Consider the following 14,635-nt stretch of genomic DNA (forward strand, 5'->3'; position numbering starts at 1 on the left):
ACAAGGAAGAATGATAAACATCTTGAAGTGTTGGAAACGCCAAACACAAGTGTGGCATTCATGGAATGAAAGGATGGGTGGTTGGTGGACTCCAGTATTGTAGCAATAATGCTACAACTCCTGGAGCTTCCTATCTCTAATTTTATCAACCCGGTAGTTCGTACAAACTTGGAAGCGACGGTGCTGTATGCACAAGTACTAGCTCTTGTCGCAGCTGTCACTTGGTCAGCTGGCACAAGTCCGCTAGGGCTCAAGCCAACTTCTATATGCTCACAGAAGAAGCTTTATGAATGATGGACGAAAGCTAACTCAAAGGAGACTAGTCTAATTGCAGAAAGAAACTGAAAGCCAACAAAGCATGAAAACCCTAGTAAACCCTAATTTGACTAGCTAGGCCCTTACAATGCAAAACTGTGAATGGAACTACTACCAATAATGCCATTACTTGTAGTGAGCTGAAATACATGCATCTAAGCTATTTGCATCTGAAAAGACATGTTTTTGTATTTTTTCATTAAGTGGTTGGATTTATTGTGATGATGCTTTTGATTAGGGTTTGGTTGTGCAGGAGCGGTTTGAATGGAAGGAAAGCATGGGCAAGGTCAGGATGGCTAGGGGAGGTCCCAGAGGGTCTCTAGCATCAGTCCACAGAAGTCTACCACGTTCGGATGCTCAGCAACCGAGTTTGCAGGCTTCTACAGGAAGTCTGCAGGGGATCCTACAGGAAACTCAGGGATTTCTACAGGAAGTCTGTGCAATTCTACAGGATGTTTGACCGAGGGAGTTTTGGGAGATGGTGAAGTGTTGGAGTGGTGTGGGAGGATAGGTGAGATGGAGATGGAACTGGTGATGGCTTAGGAGCAGAGAAGTCAGATGGAGGAAGAGTGCATGCAGTGGGTTGATGGCTGGAAGGATGGGATCAACGAAAGGTTAAGGTAAATGGAGCTATGTGAATAATGGGAGAGCTGGAAGGAAATGAGCTGAGCAGAGGTCGGTTGAGTGGCTTTAGGTGTGGTTGAAAAGACGAGGGAGGTAATGGAATGGTGTGGAGCAGTGTAGATGAAACAAATTGCCCAAGATTGTCACCAAAAACGAGAACTCTTTAACCTATGTTAATTGTGCCATTAAACCTATGAACAGCAATGAAAAACCGAGAAAAGAAACTCGTGCATGGAAGTGGAATGTAGAAGTATGGTTCAATATCAAAAGTGCATGGATGGATCTTCAACGAAAATGACTATGTTGCAGCTTGCATGGAAGTGAGAAGAACTGCGTTTCTTTTTGGTGGTTGATATGGACTGCACCCCAATCCCTAAGCAGAGATGGCAGTGAGCTCTAACAACCTTTTTCTGGAGCTCCAATAAATTATAACGATCTTCTTCTAACCTAAGCAACTGGAAGCAAATTCACCATAAACTAATCCTATTCAATCTCATGAAAAAGACTAAGTTAACAGACTGTAAATTCGAATTGCATGTCAAAGTAAAGACTCAAAGTGCTGGAACGAAATGCAAATAACATTACAACACCGAGGAGATCTATTGCTCTCAGGTTGGGCCCTAACCTGAGAGCTATAGCTCCCTTAGAAACTCAGAATGAGATCAAAATCTAACTGCCTTTATTCATAAACAAGAATTTGATGTCATGCCAAAACTGGCTTACAAAAAGAACAAACACCGAGCTGTAGCTCGTACTTCCAAATTACAAGAGCAATACAAAAGTTCGAAAAGCTTCTATCCAAGGCTACGGCCTCAGTATTTATGCAAAATGATAGTCCAACAGGTTTCCTTGATTTGTGGAGCTCGGCTGTCCAACTGAAGGTTAAACTGCTGATCCTGTAGAACAGTTATAACTGTTGTTCCTGTAGAACGGTTGGCTGCCTCTAAGCTCGGTGGGGAGATTGGTTGGAGCTTGGAGCTATGGTGGGAATTACGAGGAAGGTCCCCAAGACTGTGGACATCCTCTCCCAGAAACCAGTAGTGCCACCTCATTGTCTCCTTGTCTCCTTTCTCGTGGTCTTTGCTCCCTTTTAATTCCAAAAACCTGAAATCATCATGTATTAGTCACGTAGATAGAATGCCTACCCTTCTTCCTACAAACAACACGAATAAACCAAGAAATGAATGCATAAGCAATAAAAAATGAATGGTTTGAGCAGAGCAAGTAGGCCAAATGAGCCCAAATTGTACCAAAAATTGGGGCTCATCATCACCCCCTAGCTAAACTATTTGCTCATCTCTGAGCAACTTTGCTCTGGCTCCTCGTCTTTGGCCGAGAACTAGAGCCCGGAGCATGCTTTTCCTTTCCTATTTTTGGCGGCCCTGCCTTTTTTGCCGAGGGTGGTGATGAATGTGGTGCTTCTTCCCCCTTTCCCATTTCCTTGAGCCAGGCTTCGGAAGGCGATTGGCCTATTTTTCATGTCCAGGAAGTTATTTTCGGGCTTCCCTTCTCGGGGGTGGCTGATGTTTTAGAGGGGGTTCTTGCACTGGGTGAAGTAGGGACATCCCCTAAAATGGTTTGGCTGCTGGGTGGAGGCTGTGGCTTGCCCGTGTTTATCCTCTTGCTTCTCCTGGCTTCAGATGGTAGAGGGGTCTCCCTCTCTCTCTTCTCCTTCGGCTTTGGAGGTGTACTGAGGGCGGCCAGCGCCGCTGCTGCCCCCTTTTCTAGAATACCAGCCTTCTCTTTCTTGCGTTTTGCTCTCTCAGAGCTCCTTGTAGAGGGCCCCTCCTTTTCAGATTTTGGGCTTCCTGTCGAAGACCCTGCTTTGCCCACTTCCGGGCCTCCTGTAGAAGATTCTTTCTTTCCCGATTTTGGGCTTCCTGTAGAAGACCTGGCTTTAGCCACTCCCGGGCTTCCTGTAGAAGCCCCTGCTTTGGTAATCTTCGGGCTTCCTATAGAAGACCCTTTCTCTGTCTTCAGGCTTCCTGTAGAAGCCTTTGTCTTTGTTTTTGGGCTTCCTGTAGAAGCCTGTTTCTCACTGATTTTCGGGCTTCCTGTAGAAGCCTTTGTCTTTGTTTTCGGGCTTCCTGTAGAAGCCTGTTTCTGCTTTCCTGTAGACACAGGTGTCTCCACCTCTGCTTGCTTTCCTGCCTGAGTTTTGCTTTTTGCTTTGGTTGCAGGTGCTGTTGAGGTACTTGGGCTGACGTGGACCACCTCAGCTTTGTCCATTCTGCTCTTCATCCTCTTTTCTCTTGCTGACAAGATAGGTGTGCCACCTTTTTCTTTGTCCCCCTTTTCCTCATGCTTCTTCCTTTGTTCTTTCTTCTGTACTGTGGTCGGGGTCTTCTGGCCTTCTTCTCTCTGTTCCTCGGCCACTGCTTCTTGTTCCTCACTGCTGGAGGAGCCCGTTTCTTCGATCAACATTTTAATGTCTCCATCTTTTGTTAAATTCCGGAAAGATTCCCATGAGAGGGGAACCTTATATGAATGCAGTGCATCCTCCACAAGAAGCTTGATCAACCCATGGTGGGCTATCTGATCTGGTATGCCCTCTTTTAGCTTTGTGGCACACTCCATTAGAGACTGCAATAAGAAATAAGGGATGCTCAGTTTTTGTTCTACAGGAAGATCAATTCGGTGCCTCAATTCAGTGAGCAGCCGAAAGTGATATGCATACACGATGCTAAAATGGCCTTCACAAGTGATATATTTCATGATTTGCAAACTGACTTCATTCCATGGTGGCAACAGGCTCGTTCTTCGCACCCCATTTTTGTCCTCCGAGAATTCTTCCTCAGGTGGAAAGAATTCTTTCTTTGCCTGCTGGCTCAGCTTTCTTTCTTCCTTATCCCACGACAAACCCATAGGAAGTTCTGTGATCCGACTGATATGTTCCGGGGTGAGCTTGAGGCTTAGACCTCTGAAGTTCACTGTGGCCAGTGTCTGGGATTTCGGCTTCAGAGCCTGCAAGAATTCTTCGGCCACTTCATCATCGTACCCCTGCAGCTTATCACAAAAAGACATCCATTGTGCTCTAGTGAAGAGCTCTACCACTGCCGGATTTTCCCTTAATTTGGTTGAATCGGTGGGTTCCCGTCTTATAAACCCACCCGGCATGATGAACACGGTTGTTTTAACAAAAGGTGGCAAATGCGAAAGAGATTTGGTCTATTGAGACAGAGCATGCACATAATCCACAAAATTCAACACAGTCTAATTATACCGACATCCTGTAGAACGACAGCATAGGCACAGCAAACAACAATTTCACCAATATCTTTATGACCAGACTGTGGACGATGGTCTTGCCACTCTTACTAACCAGTTGCATGAAGAGTTCAGGGTTACCTCTTTAATTGGCCACCTTTTTTCGTGAGGCACCTGCTTCCCTGTAGAAGACTGCGTTCCTATAGAGACTGCGTTCCTGTAGAAACTGTGTTCCTGTAGGAGCAGTGCGCAAATTTCGGGGAGGACTGTAGTTGGCCTGCGCTCGAGGTGTGCTTCACCGGTGTTCTAGTAGCCAACAGTTCGGCGTATCAAAGTGCAGAGGAGATCAGAATAGCCACCCGAGTTTGAAGTGGTGGTTGATAAATGCATGCGCATGATCTAGCCGATTAGATTTTGAATCGGCGCAATCCGTGGCGCGGGGGGTGAGCTGTCCCCGCCGGACCGTTGGGCGACGTCATCCATCATTCGCCTGCGTATTCACCTGTTGCCGCATCCATTCCCACAGATTTGCCACCGCCTTTTTCTGTTAAACTCATTGCTTCCGACGGGAGTGTTCTCACGTGCGTGCTGCTCATTCTCTTTGTCGTGGCCGCCACCCAAACATCCAATTACACCATAACTAGCCGACGTGGCCAGTCGACTGGCCATACGGCCGCTCAACCATTCACTTTTACGCCATGCAAACAATTCAAAGTAAAATTCATGCGATTTGATGGAAGGAAGGGTCGAGACACTTACTTGCGTGGCTGCACACGATTTTTCCAGTCTTTGGACGATGGTGAGTGGATCTACCTGCTGCATGCGAACTTACACAGACCCGGAGGCTCGTGGTTACAGGCTGTCGACGATGGAGTGGATGTTTTGGTTGCATGCACCCGCGTTTCATTGCAGATGGCGGTGCTGTGAATGGTATCCACTCTAGCAGGTTGAACTGTTACAGGATTCCCGCGAGGTGTCTTGTAACAGTTCTTCCTCCTTGGCTGCATGCTGCACAACGGAGGATCTGGCCTTTCAATCACGTTCCCGGAGCTTCTGATGCCTGTGGTATGAGATCTCAGCACTTGTTTATCTTTGAAAATGGCCTTTCCCGCGAGAACTCATCGATCTACTTTGTTGGTGCAGGGAACTTGGTTGCATGTCGACAAGGATGGTGGAGCAAGGTAACAACAATGTGCAAGGATGCCAACAGAGGCTTGCATGCGTCCAAACCAATCCATAGTCGCTAAATCTCCCTTTAAGATGAATTCTGGGCCGTCCCAAACTTCTACAGGAAGTTTCCTGTAGAACACAGAGCTTCCTGTAGAAAGTTCGGGCTTCCTGTAGAAAGTCTGCACTTTCCTGTAGAAAATCCGCGTCTTCCTGTAGAAGGACTGCATCTTCCTATAGAAAGACTGAAACCATGATAAAATTGCACATACCTTGAAAAAACATGAGTACCCTTGGAGGAGGTGCTGGTGAGGTCTCTTGACAGCATGATAAGGACCCTTGGCTTTGAGTTGAAGGGCTTCCTCTCCTCCATAGAACATCTGCAACCTGCATGCAATTTTACCATATTTTGCTTATTGTTTTTTTTTCTCTTTTTTTTCTTCTTTTTTTTTTTGAAAGATAACAGGGGTGCCTCAAAGAGGTTTTCACCCGTGCCATCTGCCCTGAGCGCCTCAGAGAGGTTTTCACTCAAGGATCTTTTTCAAACCTTTTCTCTTTTTTTTTTTGAAAGACAATAGGGGCGCCTCAATGAGGTTTTCACCCCTACCACCTGCCTTGGGCGCCTCAGAGAGGTTTTCACCCAAGGATCTTTATTATTTTTTTTTTTTTTTTTTTTCTTTTTTCTTTTTTATTTTTTTTTTTCTTTTTATATATATACCTCAGGGTATGCCAGAAGTAGAGGCAGAACCCCTCTCTAGGACCAATACAGATTTCTCCACAGTTTTGATGAACTCTTGTCTTGAGAGAGGTCTCCTGTAGATCTTCAATCGATGCCCATTGACAAGCATGGGAATGGCTTCCTCATCAATGGTTCGAATGAGGATAGATCCATTGTCATGGCATTTCTCCACTGCATATGGTCCTAGCCATCTGGTTCTCAGCTTCCCCTTAAAATCTTTGTATCTGGAGTCATACAACAAAGCCCAATCTCCCGGCTGAAATTTCTTGTCATGGAGATGTTGGTCATGCCACACCTTTCTCTGAAGTTGAACCACTTCTGAGTGAAGGAGGGCCTGCATTCGGTGCTCATCCAGGCCATTCAGCTGCAGTAGCCTTTCTTGTTTTGCATGGCTGAGATCTAGGTCCAGCTGAGCTGCCATCCTCAAAGTGTTGTATTCAAACTCAATGGACAGCAAAGCTTTCTTCCCATAGACCAGCTCATATGGTGTGAAGCCGGTGGTGGTCTTCCAAGTGGTGTTGTAAGCCCATGTGGCTTCAACCAAGCGATCTGCCCAGTCCTTTCTGCTGCTGCTCACCACCTTAGTCAAGATCCCTTCTAATGCTCTATTGGTGACTTCCACCTGCCCATTTGCTTGAGGGTGATAAGGGGTGGAAGTCCTATGCTTGATCTTGTGATGGGCTAGTAGATCTTCAACCAGGTTGGAGGTGAACTGGCTCCCTTGATCGGTGACCAGCTCTCTTGGATAGCCAAACTTATAGAAGATGTTTTCTCTTAGGAACTCGGCCACCTTTTCTTCTGTTGCTGCTTTGATTGCTTTGGTCTCTGCCCACTTTGTCAAATAGTCAGTACACACAATGATGTAAGTCCTTTGCCTCGAAGAGGGGTTGATTGGGCCCACAAAGTCCATGCCCCACTTCTCAAATGGCTCAAGAGTCACTTGAGGTTGGAGAGGCATCTCATCCCTTTGGGTCGGTTTCCCCATTCTTTGGCATTGGTCACACTAACTGACATATCTTTTGACATCTTGATGAAGTGTGGGCCAATAGTAGCCTGCCTGCAGGATTTTGAAGGCAGTTCTCTTTGCTGCAAAATGTCCTCCACAAGGCCCATCATGACAAGTGAGGAGGATATCAAAGACTTCCTCCTCCCTTACACAACGCCTTAAGATCTGATCGGGGCCAAGCTTGAACAGATTGCCCCCGATCCAAGTAAATGAGGCACTTTTTCTGATGATTCTGCTCTTCTCTCTGGAAGATAGGTGTGGAGGGAACTGTGCTGAAACAAGATAGTTTGCTATATCAGAAAACCATGGAGAGAGTACTGAAATAGCAAACAGATGTTCATCGGGCATCTGGTCATCCACTGTTCCATCCTCATCTGCAGACAAATCCAATCTAGATAAAAAGTCAGCAACAACATTTTCTCTACCTCGTTTGTCAACAATGGTCAAATCAAACTGCTGCAATAAAAGTAACCATCTAATAATACGAGCATTCACATCTGGTTTATTCATTAAATATCTGATTGCAGCATGGTCAGTATGTACAAAGGTCTGGTAACTAGTAATATAATGTCGGAACTTGTTTAGTGCATGGACCACAGCCAAGAATTCTTTCTCGGTTACAGTGTAATTCAGCTCAGCTTTGGACAAGTTTTTGCTAACAAAGTAAATGGCATATGGAAGTTTTTGCTCAACTTGTCCTAAAGCTGCACCTATGGCTTTGTTCGAGGCATCAGTGTGGATGTGGAAAGGTAGGGCCCAGTTTGGACCTCTCAGGATTGAGGCTGACACCAACTTGTCCTTCAATTCATTTAAAGCCCTCTGACAATCGTCAGTCCAATTAAACTCCACATCTTTTGCCAACAGGCCAAACAATGGCGAGGCTAGCTTGCTGAAATCTTTAATGAATCTCCGGTAGTATCCTGCTAATCCCAAGAAACTCCGGACATCCCTTACCTTTTGAGGAGGTGGAACCCTCTTGATGAGAGCAATTTTGTTAGGATCCACCTGCAACCCTTGGCAAGAAATGGTATGGCCTAGCACGGTCCCTTCAGTCATTAGGAATTCACATTTTTCGGGACTAAGGGACAAGTTCATCTCGGTGCATTTGGTTAGGACTTTCCCCAGGTTGGACAATGCTTCCTGGAAGTTGGCCCCATAAGGAGTAAAGTCATCCATATAGATTTCTACCGCATCATGGACCAGCTCCGAGAAGATGCTCAAGACAGCTCTCTGGAAGGTAGCAGGAGCATTACATAGCCCAAAGGGAAGGACTCGGTAGGCAAAGGTACCCCAAGGACAAGTGAAGGTGGTCTTATCTTGGTCTTCCGGGCTGATTTGGATTTGGTTGTACCCGCTAAACCCATCCAGGAAAGAGAAGAACTTCTTTCCTGCCAGTCCATCCAACACTTGATCTATGAAAGGTAGAGGGAAATGGTCCTTCTTGGTAGCTTTGTTCAGTTCTCGGTAGTCCACACAGATTCTCCATTTCCCATTTTTCTTGGGAACCAACACTAGAGGGGACACCAATTCACTATCTGAGATGGGGTAGATGAACCCGGCATCCAACAGTTTTTGCAATTCTTCCTTGACAATGTCCTTAAGGGCTGGATTCATTCTCCTCTGAGGTTGCCTAACCGGTTTACAATCCTCTTTGATGTATATATGATGGGTACAGACCGAAGGATGGACTCCTTTCATTTCCTTATAGCTCCAAGCAAAAGCATCTAGGTGGTTGGCCAACAGACTACACAGCTCCTTTTCCTGGGAAGGAGATAGGGAGGAGCCGATCTTCAATGCTTTCTCAGGGCCGAACTCCACATTCTTGACTCTGGGAGTAACGGGGTTGGTGGTACAAAGATCCACTAAGGTGCTGGCTTGGGCATCCTCCACCAATTTCTCTAAGGGTAGTGCACTGGAAGGTGGATTCTGGATTAAGGTCTCGATCAAGTCATCCTCGGTTGGGGGGTCTCTCCTAGTGGTATCTAAGGTGCACAGAGGTGCTGAGTACACCTCGTCTTCTTCTCCTTCTTCCAACTAGAGTGGTAAGTCATGCTCTAAGGAGGGTTGGGCAGGAGGGTATAGGACTAGCTGCTTGGACATGGGACCATTTTTGATGGTCATGTTTCCTGCACGACAACTTATGTAAGCATCTGCAGTAGCTAACCAAGGCCTTCCCAAAATGAGAGGATATCCAGTAAGCTTGGCCTTTGGTTGCAGAACCAGGAAGTCTGTAGGGTATTCCTAAGAGTCAATAGAGACCAAGACATCCTCCACAATCCCTTCGGGAGTCACGGTGGAGCGATTTGCTATTTGCAGTACTGTCGAGGTCTTCCTCAAGGAACCCTGAAGGTTAAGTTTAAGCATGGTATCCCTGGTCATCACATTAATGGCAGCCCCCAGATCAATCAAGGCGTGAGGTATAATGGTGCCATTGATGTGAACATCTACTACAGGACTTCCAGGATCTAGGTACTTTGGGCAGATGACTTGTCCTAACATAAGGTCAGACAGTTGTCCTATGACATTGATAGTTGAAGCATCTTTCTTCCGTCTGCCTGGGTGTTTGAAACACTTCTCCTTAACCAGTTTGTTGTATATTGGCACATCCTTGATGGCTTGGAGAAGTGGTATTTTTACACACAACTGCTTGAGCTCACCCAGAAGCTCATCCTCCTCTGGGTTGGGTTGTGTGGTGGCTGTTAGTCTCTCAGGAAAGGGTGGAATAACCTTCGGTTCACTTTCCGGTTTATCTTCCTCATCCTCTGGGGGAGGAGGTTGGCGATCTGGTAGAGTCTTTCCAGATCGAAGATTGATCTCCTGGATCTCCACAGCATAGGTAGGGCATGAGGTTTCCCCAGTGTATACCTACTGGGCCTGTCTATTGTTGGGGTTCGGGTTCAGTTGAGCAGGTATTTGAGGTTGCCTTGGAGGAGCAGGAGGTAATGGTTGAGGTTGAACTGGTGGTGGAGGTAAGATGGCAGGAGGAGTGTTGTATTGGGGCCTCCACCCTGACTGAGGTGCATTCCATTGAGGCTGTGGCTGGGCATGTGAGTGATATGAATGAGAAGTAGGTTGAGTGGGGTACTGAGGTGGATAAGACCATGGAGGAGGCATGGACCATGAAGGATGAGCAGGGGTACCCCAGGAAGGCATAGGAGTCGATTGGTTGGGGCTGTAATAAGCTTGAGATGCCCCTTGCATCCCCTGCTGATAAGGTCTAGATCCTTGTGGCCTCCTTTGGTTGAGGTAATAGAGAGGTTCAGTGGGAGCTTCTGTCCCTTGGTACATGGCTTTAAACCCAGGTAAGGTTGGACACTGATTTGTGGGATGGTCCTCCTCACAAACGAAACACACTTCAACCGAATGCAATGGACATTCGTTCTTAGGGTGTCTCCTTGTGCACCTAGGGCAGAAGACAGCCAAGGCTCTCTCAGCTTCCTCTTTCTTTTGCTGAATCCTGAATGTGTCAAGCTGCATGGCAATGGTCTGTCTCACCTCACTCTTAAGATCTTCTAATTGATTTGCAAGCTCATGTTTGCAGAAAGGGACACTAGTTGAGAGGTGGTTTCCTCTACCTCGTTTCCGAGCTGCCCTGGAGTGGTTTCTAAACACAGTCTTGATGTCCTCATAAGGCAGTTGGTAAATGTCCCCCCCAGCTAACATGTGAAGGGTATCTAAGAGGTCTTCAGGGACTCCTCGGAGCAGGACCAACTTGAGGGATTCAGGGTCAAGTGTGCACCTGGCCTGCTTATAGCTTAGTTGGAACCTCTCCTCATAATCCTCTAAGGACTCATCATTTCCCATGGTCATCCGAAAGATTTCCCCCTTTGTTTCCTTGGACCTACAGTAATCCTGGTACTTAGTGTTGAAAGCTTGCTGCATCTGAGCCCAAGTGGTTGGTGGACTCCAGTATTGTAGCAATAATGCTACAACTCCTGGAGCTTCCTATCTCTAATTTTATCAACCCGGTAGTTCGTACAAACTTGGAAGCGACGGTGCTGTATGCACAAGTACTAGCTCTTGTCGCAGCTGTCACTTGGTCAGCTGGCACAAGTCCGCTAGGGCTCAAGCCAACTTCTATATGCTCACAGAAGAAGCTTTATGAATGATGGACGAAAGCTAACTCAAAGGAGACTAGTCTAATTGCAGAAAGAAACTGAAAGCCAACAGAGCATGAAAACCCTAGTAAACCCTAATTTGACTAGCTAGGCCCTTACAATGCAAAACTGTGAATGGAACTACTACCAATAATGCCATTACTTGTAGTGAGCTGAAATACATGCATCTAAGCTATTTGCATCTGAAAAGACATGTTTTTGTATTTTTTCATTAAGTGGTTGGATTTATTGTGATGATGCTTTTGATTAGGGTTTGGTTGTGCAGGAGCGGTTTGAATGGAAGGAAAGCATGGGCAAGGTCAGGATGGCTAGGGGAGGTCCCAGAGGGTCTCTAGCATCAGTCCACAGAAGTCTACCACGTTCGGATGCTTAGCAACCGAGTTTGCAGGCTTCTACAGGAAGTCTGCAGGGGATCCTACAGGAAACTCAGGGATTTCTACAGGAAGTCTGTGCAATTCTACAGGATGTTTGACCAAGGGAGTTTTGGGAGATGGTGAAGTGTTGGAGTGGTGTGGGAGGATAGGTGAGATGGAGATGGAACTGGTGATGGCTTAGGAGCAGAGAAGTCCGATGGAGGAAGAGTGCATGCAGTGGGTTGATGGCTAGAAGGATGGGATCAACGAAAGGTTAAGGTAAATGGAGCTATGTGAATAATGGGAGAGCTGGAAGGAAATGAGCTGAGCAGAGGTTGGTTGAGTGGCTTCAGGTGTGGTTGAAAAGACGAGGGAGGTAATGGAATGGTGTGGAGCAGTGTAGATGAAACAAATTTCCCAAGATTGTCACCAAAAACGAGAACTCTTTAACCTATGTTAACTGTGCCATTAAACCTATGAACAGCAATGAAAAACCGAGAAAAGAAACTCGTGCATGGAAGTGGAATGTAGAAGTATGGTTCAATATCAAAAGTGCATGGATGGATCTTCAATGAAAATGACTATGTTGCAGCTTGCATGGAAGTGAGAAGAACTGCGTTTCTTTTTGGTGGTTGATATGGACTGCACCCCAATCCCTAAGCAGAGATGGCAGTGAGCTCTAACAACCTTTTTCTGGAGCTCCAATAAATTATAGCGATCCTCTTCTAACCTAAGCAACTGGAAGCAAATTCACCATAAACTAATCCTATTCAATCTCATGAAAAAGACTAAATTAACAGACTGTAAATTCGAATTGCATGTCAAAGTAAAGACTCAAAGTGCTGGAACGAAATGCAAATAACATTACAACACCGAGGAGATCTATTGCTCTCAGGTTGGGCCCTAACCTGAGAGCTATAGCTCCCTTAGAAACTCAGAATGAGATCAAAATCTGACTGCCTTTATTCATAAACAAGAATCTGATGTCATGCCAAAACTGGCTTACAAAAAGAACAAACACCGAGCTGTAGCTCGTACTTCCAAATTACAAGAGCAATACAAAAGTTCAAAAAGCTTCTATCCAAGGCTACGGCCTCAGTATTTATGCAAAATGATAGTCCAACAGGTTTCCTTGATTTGTGGAGCTCGGCTGTCCAACTGAAGGTTAAACTGTTGATGCTGCAGAACAGTTATAACTGCTGTTCCTGTAGAACGGTTGGCTGCCTCTAAGCTCGGTGGGGAGATTGGTTGGAGCTCGGAGCTATGGTGGGAATTACAAGGAAGGTCCCCAAGACTGTGGACATCCTCTCCCAGAAACCAGCAGTGCCACCTCATTGTCTCCTTGTCTCCTTTCTCGTGGTCTTTGCTCCCTTTTAATGCCAAAAACCTGAAATCATCATGTATTAGTCACGTAGATAGAATGCCTACCCTTCTTCCTACAAACAACACGAATAAACCAAGAAATGAATGCATAAGCAATAAAAAATGAATGGTTTGAGCAGAGCAAGTAGGCCAAATGAGCCCAAATTGTACCAAAAATTGGGGCTCATCAGTGGTATTGGCTTCAGATGGGTTGAAATTTTGAGAGCAGGAAAACCATGAATAAATTCTTCAGATGATCCAAGTGGATATTGGTGGCCACCTACTTATTGCACCTAGACCTTCAGTCGAATTCATCTATTTCTTTTATTATAGCAACATTTACTATTTTTAACAGTTTTTCAGGTCCTGAACTTTCGAAGTTGTCTTGACCCCCTAAACGATGTTTTTTTGAGGTCTGTTGTAGGCCCATAGTCATAGGCAGGGCTTGTGGAAAATTTTGTAGTATTTTGAGAGATATTTCCAACGAGGTATCGTACACGCCTAATGGAGATCATATAACCAAGTTACGATCCTGGGAAGTTGGCTACCCAACTAACCCCAACGGGGCCTAAAAACTCTTGGTGTTTCATCTCCTGGGGTTAGAGTTTTGGTTGTTTAGGGTTTTCTTTTGTTGTCCAATAATAAAAAGGCCCTGGAGCCTCATTGTAACACATTTCATAGGCATGTAGCTGCCACATCTCTTCTCATATATAAGCTACCATCGTTCGAGCTAGTTTACTTCTATTCTATATGTAATCATATTTCAGTTCTTTGATATCAATGAAATGAAATTTTATTTCTACTGCATCTCTATGCTTGTGTTTATATATGTATTTTGTTGTGTTCCTGCATAAGTCATGATCACCAGATTATAGAGCTTTTGTTGTAGTTTCATGGGTGTATGTGAGTGTTTCCCATGGTCTAGTATCTTATGGTTTCTTAGTTGGTTTGTCTTCATTGGGTTAGCCGACCTCGATCCCTCCAGGTATGAAGGATCAGAGTCTGAGTGTGTAAATATTTTCGTCACTTTGGCGTTGCAAGTTTAGAGTTTCAATTTGTTTGATAGAACAACATCATTGGTAGCAGTAGGGGTCGATAATAGCTCAGGGAAACACTCCAGAGTGCCTATTAATACCTCTCAACCTAGTGATTTAAAGGGCCTGCATAAAAAGGGCCCCTTAGTCTCATCAGTGTGTGCTTTCTATCAGCTTCCATCCCATTGGGTCAACCACACGTTAGTGGATTTCTTTGGCCAAGATTTTAGTCACTCCAGGCGTGTCAAAATTTCATCTCATTAGTGTCATATTAAGCCTCCTCTACTCTCAATATTCGTGCACTATATCTCTCAATAGAGTCAGATTTAACGTGGGACCTATCGTCTGTTCTCTTGGGTGACATGGTGAATCAGGATGCACCCCCTCAGGCTCTGGGGGGTCGTATCATTGCTCGCTCTGCCCTCATCCTCTAATTGGTGACAATAATGAGACCAATGAACTCAATAAATAGGTGAACCAACAGTTTGAGCACATTCCCTTCCTCCACAAAGAATTCCAGAAGCTGAAAGTAAAGGTAAATCAGATAGAAGAAGAAATGGATTGGTTCTAACAACAATTCACTAATTTGGAAGCCCAGAGAAATGTGGAAATGGAACACAATACAACTAGTAGTGTGCCAGATGTACCCTCTGAAAAAAATGTCTACCAATCACCAAGTTAATCCATGTTTACACAATGCAAACTTGTCC

Source organism: Pinus tabuliformis, chromosome 4_1, assembly GCF_031772625.1.
Source record: "Pinus tabuliformis cultivar Carrire ecotype Pingquan chromosome 4_1, CPIR1, whole genome shotgun sequence".
In the NCBI taxonomy this organism is placed as follows: Eukaryota; Viridiplantae; Streptophyta; class Pinopsida; order Pinales; family Pinaceae; genus Pinus; species Pinus tabuliformis.